The sequence below is a fragment of the Pseudophryne corroboree genome, chromosome 6, assembly GCF_028390025.1.
Source record: "Pseudophryne corroboree isolate aPseCor3 chromosome 6, aPseCor3.hap2, whole genome shotgun sequence".
In the NCBI taxonomy this organism is placed as follows: Eukaryota; Metazoa; Chordata; class Amphibia; order Anura; family Myobatrachidae; genus Pseudophryne; species Pseudophryne corroboree.
In genome coordinates, this window is record NC_086449.1 from 613520531 (window position 1) to 613533593 (window position 13063).

Consider the following 13063-nt stretch of genomic DNA (forward strand, 5'->3'; position numbering starts at 1 on the left):
TGGAGAACCCCTTGGTATTTGTTTGTACTGTGCATCTTAATAATAAAAGGGTATGCCTTTCACTCACTATTTGCTTAGGTGACTTATTCAAATATTGAGGTACCAGGACAAACCATTCAGTTGGCAGGCGAAAGAACTGAACATTATTTCAGTATATACTCATAAGTGCAATCATGATCATTATCAGCAGCACTATCTAGCCTCTGATTGTCCGAATGCATCTTACCCCCCACCCACCTTTTGTGTTCTGGTTGTGTTCCGTTTGTATTCTTGCTTCTCAAACTACCTGTCCATCGCTGTTCTCCAAGAAACCAGCTAGAAGGCATAGACCGATAATGCTGCAGTTTGAGTTCAAAGTAAATAAACATTTATCCAAAAATAGTGCTGACCACTTATTAAATTACAATTTTATATATATATATATATATATATATATATATATATATATATATATATACCAACAAATATAAAACCACAGCACTCACCACCCCAGAAGCGGGGTGCAGTGTCTGCACTCACCACTCATAGGGTGGGGTGCATGTAGCCCATTGCCACCTACTTAAAAATATACAAACAGAAAGTTCAGCACTCACCAAAGCAAGCTCACTTATTTTCACAAATAAGTGAGCTTGCTTTGGTGAGTGCTGAACTTTCTGTTTGTATATATATATATATATATATATAGTGAAGTTCAGTGTATTTCTTTAACATAAAATAATAAGTAATATTATATGCGGCAGACATAAGTTGGGTCTAAATACGCTATACGATTTCAGTGCACTGAATGTTGCAGTACAATGGGGGTAATTCCAAGTTGATCGCAGCAGGATTTTTGATAGCAATTGGGCAAAACCATGGGGGTAATTCCAAGTTGATCGCAGCAGGATATTTTTTAGCAGTTGGGCAAAACCATGTGCACTGCAGGGGGGGCAGATATAACGTGCAGAAAGAGTTAGATTTGGGTGGGTTATTTTGATTCTGTGCAGGGTAAATACTGGCTGCTTTATTTGTACACTGCAAATTAGATTGCAGATTGAACACACCCCATCCAAATCTAACTCTCTCTGCACATGTTATATCTGCCTCCCCCGCAGTGCACATGGTTTTGCCCAATTGCTAACAAAAATCCTGCTGCGATCAACTTGGAATTACCCCCAATGTCCCTTAGAGAAAGCAAGTGATCGCACACACACAGTTTTACTGAGGTCCAACGCTCAGGTATATTTGATTAAAAAGGTGTTCCAACAATATTACAAGTATACAGTTATACATTCAATATATCAGAGTCAGAGTTAAGAGCCAGTATACATACATTTGCATGTGCTTCCTGGATCCAGAGATGACCTGGTAAAATCAGCTACTGGCCTATGGATCAGGGGAGCCTCATTTTATACAGTAAAATAATTGGTGTATACAACAGTGCATTTCATCTTCTTCCATTGGTCCAGAGGCTAGACCTCTCTATAACTCGACGGCTCATAGGTCATTCCACCTGAGTATGTGGGCCTTTGTTCTTTGCTGCAAAGATATGTGTTGCCCTCAGGGGTGGTATTCATGTGACCGCCGGTCAGCTGACCGACAGTCACATAACCTCCTCCACCAGCCCGACGGGTCACTGTCCCGATGGTCGGCATGCCGACCAACAGGGACTATTTCCACTCGTGGGTGTCCACGACACCCATAGAGTGGGAATAGAACCCGTGGCGACCGCAGGTCGCCACCGAGCCCGCAAGGGACTTGCTGCACTCGCCCCTCCCCGCCGGGATCCCGGCAGCATAGCTGCCGGGATCCCGGCGTCCGTAAGCTGACCGGCGGTCAGGAGACCGCCGGTCAGCCGTACTACACCCGCCCTCAGGGTCCCTCTTTGAAACTGGATTTAACTAACCAGTGTTCACAGCTTGCTCTGCACATTATTCCATACATATCTAATATTACTCATATCTTGCAATCGCAGGGTGCTACCGTTTAGCCGCAATAACCGGATTACTGCTGATAAAACACTGATTAATACTTTGAGATTAAACTTTATGCGACAATCTGGTCTTAACCTTGGAAAAAGTATATAGCTAGTTTACTGTTTATTTTAAACCTTGTTTTGGACTTGTAATGACTATGGAGGTCATTCCGAGTTGTTCGCTCGCAAGGCGATTTTAGCAGAGTTGCTCACGCTAAGCCGCCGCCTACTGGGAGTGAATCTTAGCATCTTAAAATTGCGAACGACGTATTCGCAATATTGCGATTACAAACTTCTTAGCAGTTTCAGAGTAGCTTCAGACTTACTCGGCATCTGCGATCAGTTCAGTGCTTGTCGTTCCTGGTTTGACGTCACAAACACACCCAGCGTTCGCCCAGACACTCCCCCGTTTCTCCAGCCACTCCTGCGTTTTTTCCGGAAACGGTAGCGTTTTTTCCCACACGCCCATAAAACGTCCTGTTTCCGCCCAGAAACACCCATTTCCTGTCAATCACACTACGATCGCCTGAGCGAAGAAAAAGCCGTGAGTAAAAATCCTAACTTCATAGCAAATTTACTTGGTGCAGTCGCAGTGCGGACATTGCGCATGCGCACTAAGCGGAAAATCGCTGCGATGCGATGAAATTTACCGAGCGAACAACTCGGAATGAGGGCCAATGTGTAGTATATAGATTGTGTGTGTTTTTATGGCATTTCTCAGTGATTGCACATTTTACCGTATATACACTCACCACGCGGCAACATGCACGCCATGCGATTCTGTGCACAATGCGCGATAAGGCGCATGGTGCGTCCTTATACGTCAATTGCGTCTTTATACCACCACTGAGAAATGTCACTGTGTGTAGTTTGTATATGTAATATTTTCCGACTACGACAAAATAAATAAATATAAATAAATATATATATATATATATATATATATATATATATATATATATATATATATATATATATATATATATACAGCAGTAATGTGGGCGGCACTCAATGCAGACTTCACAGCTTGATGAAAAAGTTACTTTAATGGGCCAACATGTTTCGGGGAACAAAACCCCGTCCTCAGGGCCCGTCCCTGTTTGTTTTATATATTTATATATATATATATATATATATATATATATATAAAAGAGCTAGAGAGAGATAAATAGATAGATAGTACCAGTCAGAAGTTTGGACACACCTTCTCATTCAATGGTTTTTATTTATTTATTTTCTACACTGTAGATTAATACTGAAGACATCAAAACTATGAAAACACATTTGGAATTATTTTGTAAACAATAAAGTGTTACACAAATCAAAATGTGTGTTAGATTCCTCAAAGTAGCCCCCTTTTGCTTTGATGACAGCTTTGCACACTCTTGGCATTCTCTCAATCAGCTGCATGAGGGAGTCTCCTGGAATGGTTTTCCAACAGTCTTGAAGGGGTTCCCAGAGGTGCTGAGCACTTGTTGGTTGCTTTTCCTTCACTATGCGGTCCAAAACCTCCCAGACCATCTCAATTGGGTTTAGGTCGGAAGATTGTGGAGGCCAGGTCATCTGACGCATCACTCCATCACTTTCCTTCTTGGTCAAGTAGCCCTTACATAGACTGGTGGTGTGTTTGGGGTCATTGTCTTGTTGAAAAACAAATGATGGTCCCAGTAAGCGCAAACCGGATGGGATGGCATGGTGCTGCAGAATGCTGTGGTAGCCATGCTGGTTGAGTGTGCCTTGAATTTTGAATAAATCACCAACAGTGTCACCAACAAAGCACCCCCACACCATCACACCTCCTCCTCCATGCTTCACAGTGGGAACCACACATGCAAAAACCATCCACTCACCTTCTCTGCGTCTCACAAAGACATGGCGGTTGGAACCAAAAATCTCAAATTTGGACTCATCAGACCAAAGTACAGATTTCCACTGGTCTAATGCCCATTCCTTGTGTTTCTTGGCCCAAACAATTCTCTTCTTCTTGTTGTTCATCCTCAGTAGTGGCTTCTTCGCAGCAAATCGACCATGAAGGCCTGATTCACGCAGTCTCCTCTGCAGGGCCTGCGCCACCATTAGGCAGCTTTAGGAAGCTGCCTATGGGCGCCGGCCACTGGAGGGCGGTGCCGCACACTGCAATGAAAGAATTCTTTTTTTATTCCATTAGCTTGTCTGAGCTCCTCCTCTTCCTTAAGAGAGGAGGAGGAGGAGCTCAGACGAGCTAATGGAATAAAGAAATAATTCTTTCTTAAGAAAGGAGAAGCAGGGATGCCGCTGCAGCTCAAATGGCTCATGTGTGTAAGTGTAATTGGTTCCCGCATGTTACCCTCCCCCCCCACCAACGCACGATTGCAGACTCCCGACGGTTACCCCCCGCGAGTGCAGCTCCAGCAGGTTACCCGCACTCCACCCCCCCACCGTCCCGTGTACAGCTCCCACAAGTTACCCGCGCCTCTCCCCCCCCCCACCCCCCTACCGCAGCCGCCCGCGAGTGCCGCTTCCACAGGTTACCCACGTCTCTCTCCCTCCCCACGAGTGCAGCTCCCACAGGTTAGCCGCCTCTCTATTCTTTCCTCTCCCCCCACCCCACCGCGTAAGTGCAGCTCCCGCAGGTTACCCGTGCCCCCCTCCCCCTTGCAGGTGGAGCTCCTGCAGGATACCCATGCCTCCCTCCCCCATCGTAAGTGCAGCTCCGGCAGGTTACCCACGCCACCCCCTGTGACGCGAGTGCAGGCTCCCGTAGGTTACACCCCACCCCCGCGTCCCAAATTGCAGTCTCCCTTATGTTACCCGGCTGCAGGTTCCACACGTTTCCTGCCCCCTCTCCCCACAATTGCAGACTCCCACAGGTTACCCACCCACCCCTGCAGGTTACCCACACATCCTCTCCTGAGCCCTCCCCCCCCCCCCCCCCACGTGAGTGCAGGCTCCTGCAGGTTACCCACACATCATCTCCTGAGCCCCCCCCCCCCGGCTCCTGCAGGCTACCCACTCATCTTCTCCTGAGCCCCCCCCCCCCCCGCGAGTGCAGGCTCCTGCAGGTTACCCACACATCTCCTGAGCCCCCCCCCCCCCCCCACGAGTGCAGGCCCCTGCAGGTTACCCACACATCATCTCCTGAGCCCCCCCCATCCCCCGCGAGTGCAGGCTCCTGCGGGCTACCTGTGCCCCCCCCTAGCGAGTTACTCCAGGGGTAGCCTCTTGATTGCTGATTCCCTCATGTTACCCGGCTGAAGACTCTGCATGTTAGCTGCTCCCCTCCCAGCGATTGTAGACTCCCTCAGATTACCCTGACGGTAATATATATTTCATATGTACATTATGTACTGTATGCAGTCTCATCTTTAATATATACACACTGGTACATCAAGATCTATACACTTTCACCTACATAAATAATACATGTATCAGTGTGTATATAGAGATGAGACTAATGTGTGTGTATATGTATGTATGTATGTATGTATATATATATATATATATATATGTATGTGTATGTGTGTAGGTGGCGTATAGATCATGTGCCTCTGTGGATATGCATATAGATGAGACAGTTTACATCAGGTAATTACTGTATGGGCCAAATTCAGTTGTTTCTTGGGCAGCTGCCACTAGAGGGCGCCCAACGGCAGCAATTCAATTGTTCTGCCATTTGGGCACTTGGTGGCTGCGGAGGACACATTTTTTCTCGCAGCCTTCTGAGGTGCAAGAAAGAATGTGTCCAAACCCGGTACTTTGGGTGTCCAAACTGGCGTTTGGATGTCCAATGCAGGAGTTTAGATGGGTTTAGCCACTTTACATTGCTAAACCGTGTCTATTTGGGCACGACATGCGCAATGTGCATGGGCGCCCAAACAACAATTGAATAGTGACAATTGTTTGGGCGTCTAAATAGTCCTGAATTCCCCCCTATGTGTATAGCTTGTGTACCTGTATGTACATGGGACTATATATCATGTACCTCTATGTGACCATTCTACCTTAGGCAGTGCCAGAGCCACCATTAGGCTGATGTGTATGGGTGCTGGTATTTGATGGGCAGCGCTGAATTGAACCAACAAATGAAGGCTGTGACAAGATGTGTGCTCAGCCATGTTGGATCTGCCGGGCCAGGGCTGGAGCTGCATGTCCGGTGCCTGTCCCCACCTGCCCCCCTCCCGGTGTCGCTCCCTCCCCTTCCCTCAACCCAATGACTGGGAAGAAGATCTGCTCATTCCGCCGGGATCACAAGCCGTGCGGGGAGCTGCTGGAATCCGAGGAGAAGGCCATGACTGGGGTCTGCACCATCACCCAGGTGGCAAGGGCTTTGTCAAACACCAGTTTATCTGCCCCCCCTCCCAGCCAGCCCTGAAAGGCAGTGGCGACAGGGAGTCCAAGACTGGCAGTCTCTAACCCGTGCACGAGTGAATTTTAAAGGGCAATGGCCCTCATTCCGAGTTGATTGCTCGCTATCTACTTTTAGCAGCCGTGCAAACGCATAGTCGCCACCCACGGGGGAGTGTATTTTAGCAGAGCAGGAGTGCGCACGCCTGTGCAGCAGAGCGCCTGCAACACATTTTGTGCAGAACAAGACCAGCCCTGTAGTTACTTATTCTGTGCGATGATTGCTGCGATGAGTGACGCGGTAATGACATCAGATACCCACCCAGCACACGCCCGGCCACGCCTGCGTTTTCCCAAACACTCCCAGAAAACGGTCAGTTGACACCCATAAATGCTCTCTTCCTGTCAATCTCCTTGTGTTCGCCAGTGCGACTGAATGCATCGCTAGAACCTGTGCAAAACCACAAAGCTCTTTGTACCCGTACACCGCGCATGCGCATTGCGGTGCATGCGCAGATTTGCCTTTTTGTAAATGATCGCTACGCAGCGAACAACAGCAGCTAGCGATCAACTTGGAATGAGGGCCAATGTCCGCTGGCTGTCCACTCTCACCTAGAGCAACAGCATTAGCCAGGAGGACAACCATGGTTAGTGCCTCACACCTCAGCTGGCTGCCATTCATGTGATCAGGAGGAGATTTGCAGCAGCTGCACCTCTCTAGTGTCTGAGAGGTGTCGGCTGGCTGTAGATGGCCAAATTAATATGCCAAAACAGTAATGTGTGAATATATATATTATACTATATATATATATATATATATATATATATATATATTAGAAAGAGATGAGATACTGTAGATAGATAGATGGACAGATTTTATAAAAAGTTGCTGACATCTCACTTTTTCATCTGAGGGGCTGAGTATTGCTGAGAGTGGTGGTGGTGGTGGGGTTAGCTGAAGATTTGCCTAGGGTACTGAGATCTTGCACCGGCCCTGCTCCTCTGAACAGATGATATTGAGATTTGTCTGCTGCTTGAACTCTGTGAAGAATTTATGTGGGCTCTAATCTGAGGTGCTGTTAAGTAGTGGTTTCTGAGACTGGTAACTCTAATGAACTTATCCTCTACAGCAGAGGTTACTCTTGGTCTTCCTTCCCTGGGGCGGTCCTCATGAGAACCAGTTTCATCATAGCATTTGAATGTATCCTCAAGTGCAGTTGCAAAATCCATCAAAGTTCTTGAAATTTTCCATATCAACTGACCTTCATGTCTTAAAGTAATGATGGACTGTCGTTTGTCTTTGCTAAATTGAGTTGTTCGTGCCATAATAGGGATTACAACAGTAGTCAAAATAGGGGTGTCCACTGTGTACTAATCCTACCTCTGCACAACACTGCTGAGGTTATCAAACACATTAAGAAGGAAAGTAATTCCACAGATTGACTACAAGGCACACCTGTTAATTCAAAACCATTCCAGGAGATACCTCATGAAGCTGATTGAGAGAATGCCAAGAGTGTGCAAAGCTGTCATCAAAGCAAAAGGGGGCTACTTTGAGGAATCTAAAATATAAAACATATTTTGATTTGTTTAACACTTTTTTTTGTTTACAACGTAATTCCATATGTGTTCTTTCATAGTTTTGATGTCTTCAGTATTAATCTACAATGTAGAAAATAATTAAAATAAATAACCCTTGAATGAGAAGGTGTGTCCAAACTTTTGACTGGTACTGTGTGTATATGTATATGTATGTATGTATGTATATGTGTGTATATATATATATATATATATATATCGAGAGAGAGAGAGACAGCGGGTGGTGCAGCACTCCAAGCGACGGAGAGATCAGAGATGGTACTCAGTCATATAAAGGACAACATTTCAATGCCGTTTACTCTGGCATTTTCATCAGGTCACTAAAAAAAAATTATTTTTTTTAATTATTATTATTATTATTATTATTATTATTTTTATGGGGGGGTGTTAGATTAAATGTGTGATAAAATTAAAAGTTGCAGGGCGTGAGGATAGTTTTACAAGAAGGTTTGGGCTGCAAACAATGTGATCTTTTCCCTGTGCTCACTAATGTCATCAGCAAGTCATTTCCATGACTTACTTGCCTCCCTGGAATTTTTTCAATGCAAACGTAGTCTTGTGTTACAGTCTATGTAGTTGTATGCTTATTGCTAAAGAAGGGAAAGCGCATCTGCCTATCCAATATATCTATCCAACATATGTATGGTGTCATCAGCTGTTGCCATGAAAAAAAGTATATTTAAGTAATGGAATCCCATAGCTCAATAGGTGTGCTTGTAAGCCATGCTGCAACACCCTGGTACACTGATGTTGTGATTGTTCTTGATTTATTACACTGTTTTCCTTATATGGAAAATATATACTAATGATCGTTATTTTTCATCAAAAGGAACAAACCATGTGTGTGTGTGTGTGTGTGATGGTTATTCAGTGAGGTAATATTATGGCACACATAATGCAGCGTTCTCAGTTGTATTGAAATATTCTGCTGTCTTGTGAATTTAAATGATAAAAACATACCACTGATCTAGTGCAGGTCTTCATTGATTACTATTCATGTAATCTCCATATGGACCATTTAGTCTAAAATTACCAGTACAGAACAATGGGACTTTTACTTGAGCACACTGTATAGTAACTTGCAATTGTATTTAATGGCCTCTCACAGGGTTAAAGGTTTTTAACAGATGTTTTTATCCTTTAGCCCATTTTGAGTGAGGCACGAAGTAAGGAATTGTTACTGAGTCATATAAGTAATATAGAAATTATTCATGTGCAAATGAACTGTATCAAGAGTTATGTCGTTAATAAGTATCCTCTTTCTTTCTTTTCTTTTTCCCAACACCTTGTACAATCTCCCTACATTCAAACATATATACAGTAATATAGCTAAAGATGGGTATAACAGTAATACAAGTCATTTAGGTTTGTATGAGCTAAAGTTCAGAATAGCTCAAATATGTTCATCTTTAATGCTAGAAGACCCATGATGATAAACCATAATAAAAAAGATGTACTATAAGTACTTGTAAGTATATTGATTGCTATAACAACAAATACCATATAATAATGTTTGCCAACCCATAGTTTCAGTTCTTTTCCCTTACACACTGCACAGGACATATGAGTTAATATTGGTACAACAATCTTATTTGCAGCACAGTAATGTAGAATCCTTATGTCCAATCCCAATGTGCAATAAGAAAATAACCTAGATATCTGTGACAAGTTGATTTGCTCATCTATAATAAAGTAATCCATAGGTGTGAGTCATAGCTTTATTACATCTATTTGTCTTTTACTAGAGATACATTTAAACTAACACTCCTTGTAAGCTCCATTGTATCACTGTACATGATATCACCTCCTGTGCAAATAGATGTGTTTGGATTTATGATCTATTAATCCTTGCATGTCAAAATAAAGTTGCACAATTGGAAAGCATTCATAAAAATGTTTTTGTTATAATAAATGTAATTTTCCCTAAAAATATTTATATGATCAGGGTTGGACTAGCCCACTGGGGTACAGGGGACCTCCTCCTTTTAGGGATCAGGTTCCAGACTGTGCACTTGAATTGTGCATTATACCAGTGGTTCCCAATCTTTGTGTAATCACGGTACCCTTACCTACAGTATCAGAATATTTTCACAGCACCACTAGTTCAAAAGTTTTTTATTGAGGAAATTCGAAAGACATTAAGTAAATTGTGTTTGTCATCCGACGATCCTTAGGTTCTATTGTATGGTAAGGGATAGGATTTGCTTCTGTTTGTCTACATATTTTATGTTCGGCAGCCACCAGCACTGGTTTTGCCCATTACATTGACCATAAATAATTTTAATTGGTCCTCATCCACCAATCCAAGGCAGGTGGTACCGAGTACCCGCTGCCATATTCTTAAGGGTACTCCGTACCCGCATCCTTGCACCACTGCATTGCAGTCTCCATAGGATTTTATGGGGCTGCGATGCAACCTCATACCTCAAACCCTGGAAAGATTGCTGCTCAGAGTCAGATCTTCATCCTATCTTCTAGGTGTCTTACGTTTGGTTTCCGTGTATTCCTGATGTCTCATATGGAGTACCTAGCATACTGTGTGTTGTCTACTCTTACCTTTCCAGCAGGGATGTGCTGTGAGGTAATTCCTTGAGGAGGCACTGGCTAGCACCAGAGGCAGATTTACACACAATATATATGAGCCAAAGGCAGAGGCGTAACTAGGGTTTTTGGAGCCCAGGGCAAGATGAAGAGTGGCGCCAGATACATGCCCCACGGTGCCAGTTACATTGCCCCACAGTGCCAGTTGCAATGCACCACAGTGCCAGTTGCAATTCCCCACAGTGCCAGATACATTGCCCCACAGTGCCAGTGTTTTTTTAAGTTTACCTGCAGCGTTGAGGAGAAAGAGAGGGGACAGGCAGCAGTGTACACTGCTAGAGCCCGCCCCCACTCTCTGCAAGCAATCGCGGCTCCCCACATGTGCTTCATGTGGTGACTTTTCTTCCCTTCGTATATGCGCCGCGGTCGCGCACCCACGCAATGTAGATTTTGCGGAGGGGGGTGACAAGGCTCCTGGCTGCCGCTGCCTGTATTGTGTGACAGGCACAGCAGCCGTGGAGACAGAGAGAGCACCGCGGGTAGCGCCGGCGGAATCCCTGTCGCATGGGGCGAGCGGGCCGTGCAGGTGCCGGTGGCGCCCCCCTCTGCTGGGTCTGCCACGGCGCCCAGTATCGATGAGGCATTAAGCACCTGTATTGATTAATACAGTATAATTCAGTGAGGCACAGACAATCCAGAAGGTTAGGAGTAAGATGGCTGATACTAAGGCATGCTGTGAGGTATGCGGCACCAGGAGGTGTACATGCATTGTGCTAAAAATACACTTTCTGTTATTGACACACATGATTTTGTTACTTTCAGAGGTTATAAATCTATGCAGGGATTTGCCATTATAAGAGGTAGTGTTTTGGTCAGTTGTTATTCCAATATGAAATATATGATAACCTTGGATTCCACCAACGTGAGGCCTTATTCAGAGTTAATCGCAGCAGCAAATTTGTTAGCAGTTGGGCAAAACCATGTGCACTGCAGGGGGGGGGGGGAAGATATAATATGTGCAGAGAGAGTCAGATTTGGGTGGGATGTGTTCAAACTGAAATCTAAATCGTAGTGTAAAAATAAAGCAGGCAGTATTTTACCCTGCACAGAAACAAAATAACCCACCCAAATCTAACTCTGCAAATGTTATATCTGCCACACCTGCAGTGCACATGGTTTTGCCCAACTGCTAACAAATTTGCTGCTGCGATCAACTCTGAATTACCCCCATGGTTTTTTGTAGCCTATATAATTTAGCCAATCTTTCAGAATCATTGTAACTCTTAAATGGTAGGATTAACTGCTCTTATTTGATAAGAGTCTATCTGACTAAAGGGCCTAAACATGCGATCGCATACTTGCACGGGTGAATTTACACTCCCCTTGGATGGCCACTATCTGAACGCAGGACAGCAAAATTAGCAGCACAGTCTCAGGTCTGAATTAGGCACAAAGGTGTTGCCTTGTGTTTCTCCTCCCGGGGCAGTCGGCGGCAGTGTGTACACACTGAGCAATATGCAAATGATATCACTCAGTGACGTCATGGCGTGGCCGGCCCGCATATGCAGTTTTTGGATGACAGTCCAAATTGAACTGTGTGCACAGAAGACAGCGAAGGTTGTTAATGACCCGCGGGGCCGCACATCGCTCGGCGGCAGCATAAACATTTAGCGATGAAGTAAACGACGTATCTCAGGAAAGGTCAAATTGAGAGATGTTGTTTAATTTTATCGCTAAAGATGCATACACACGGTGCGATATGTGCTTATGATTTTGACTATATAGTCAAAATCGTAAGAAAAGTTAGCACAAATCGCACAGTGTGTATACAGCTTGCGATACCGATGCGCACTCATGCGGGTTTGGTATCACAAAAAATATAGACTTTGAAGGCATACCAATTTTGACTATATTGTGTACAATCTAGTTTCTAGTATAGTCAAGATTGTATATTGTCAAAATTGTACCATGTGTACAGTCAATATCATGGTTCTGGGCTCCGGGGGATTCAAGTCAAAATCGTCCTGTAGCCAGAATCGCACCATGTGTACCCACCTTAAGCCATCAAAGCAATATGACAATGAAGAAAACCTCTAAAGTGTATACAGTATGTTACTTTCATCAAATGTATAAATCATTAGTTTGCTTCAACAAAGATTTCCGAGAATCCATTTCCACTAAAGATACATGCAATACTGATTTTGTAATAGATAATGACAATACAATATAATTTTCATAATTATCCCTATTGGCTAATGGTCCATTTATTTATTTATTTATTTATTTTATATATATAATTTATTTTTGGAATACTGTAGCATGGCTAGCACAGACTGATATATAACCTCATCCTTACAGCTAAACTGTACCTTTAGTAGCACCTTGCCAGATAGATGACCTACTGTAATTCTTTCCTCTGGTGACCCTTGTATCTATCTTGCTGGCCTTCGACCAAATGCATGTCTACCATTAGTGGTAGACCTATTGACTGTAGACCTTTTTAGTGTAGATCTAATAATCCACACCCATCCAAAAATTACCAAGCATATTATCTAGCAAACACCTTTAGATTATTGTATAAATATTCTGCACCATTTTTGCGAAAAAGGAGATTTAACATTTTGTGATTCAAATGGCTGTAGTTGT

The 13063-nt window shown here is 44.0% G+C and overlaps 1 protein-coding gene and 1 long non-coding RNA gene across 4 annotated transcripts in view; one reads left to right on the forward strand and one right to left on the reverse strand.

Moving 5' to 3' along the window:
* NEURL1B (neuralized E3 ubiquitin protein ligase 1B) overlaps positions 1 to 13063 on the forward strand; it is a 751932-nt gene that overhangs the window by 180423 nt on the left and 558446 nt on the right. The gene's annotated exons all lie outside the window — the stretch shown is intronic.
* LOC134933109 (uncharacterized) overlaps positions 1 to 13063 on the reverse strand; it is an 86399-nt gene that overhangs the window by 39859 nt on the left and 33477 nt on the right. The window lies entirely within an intron of this gene.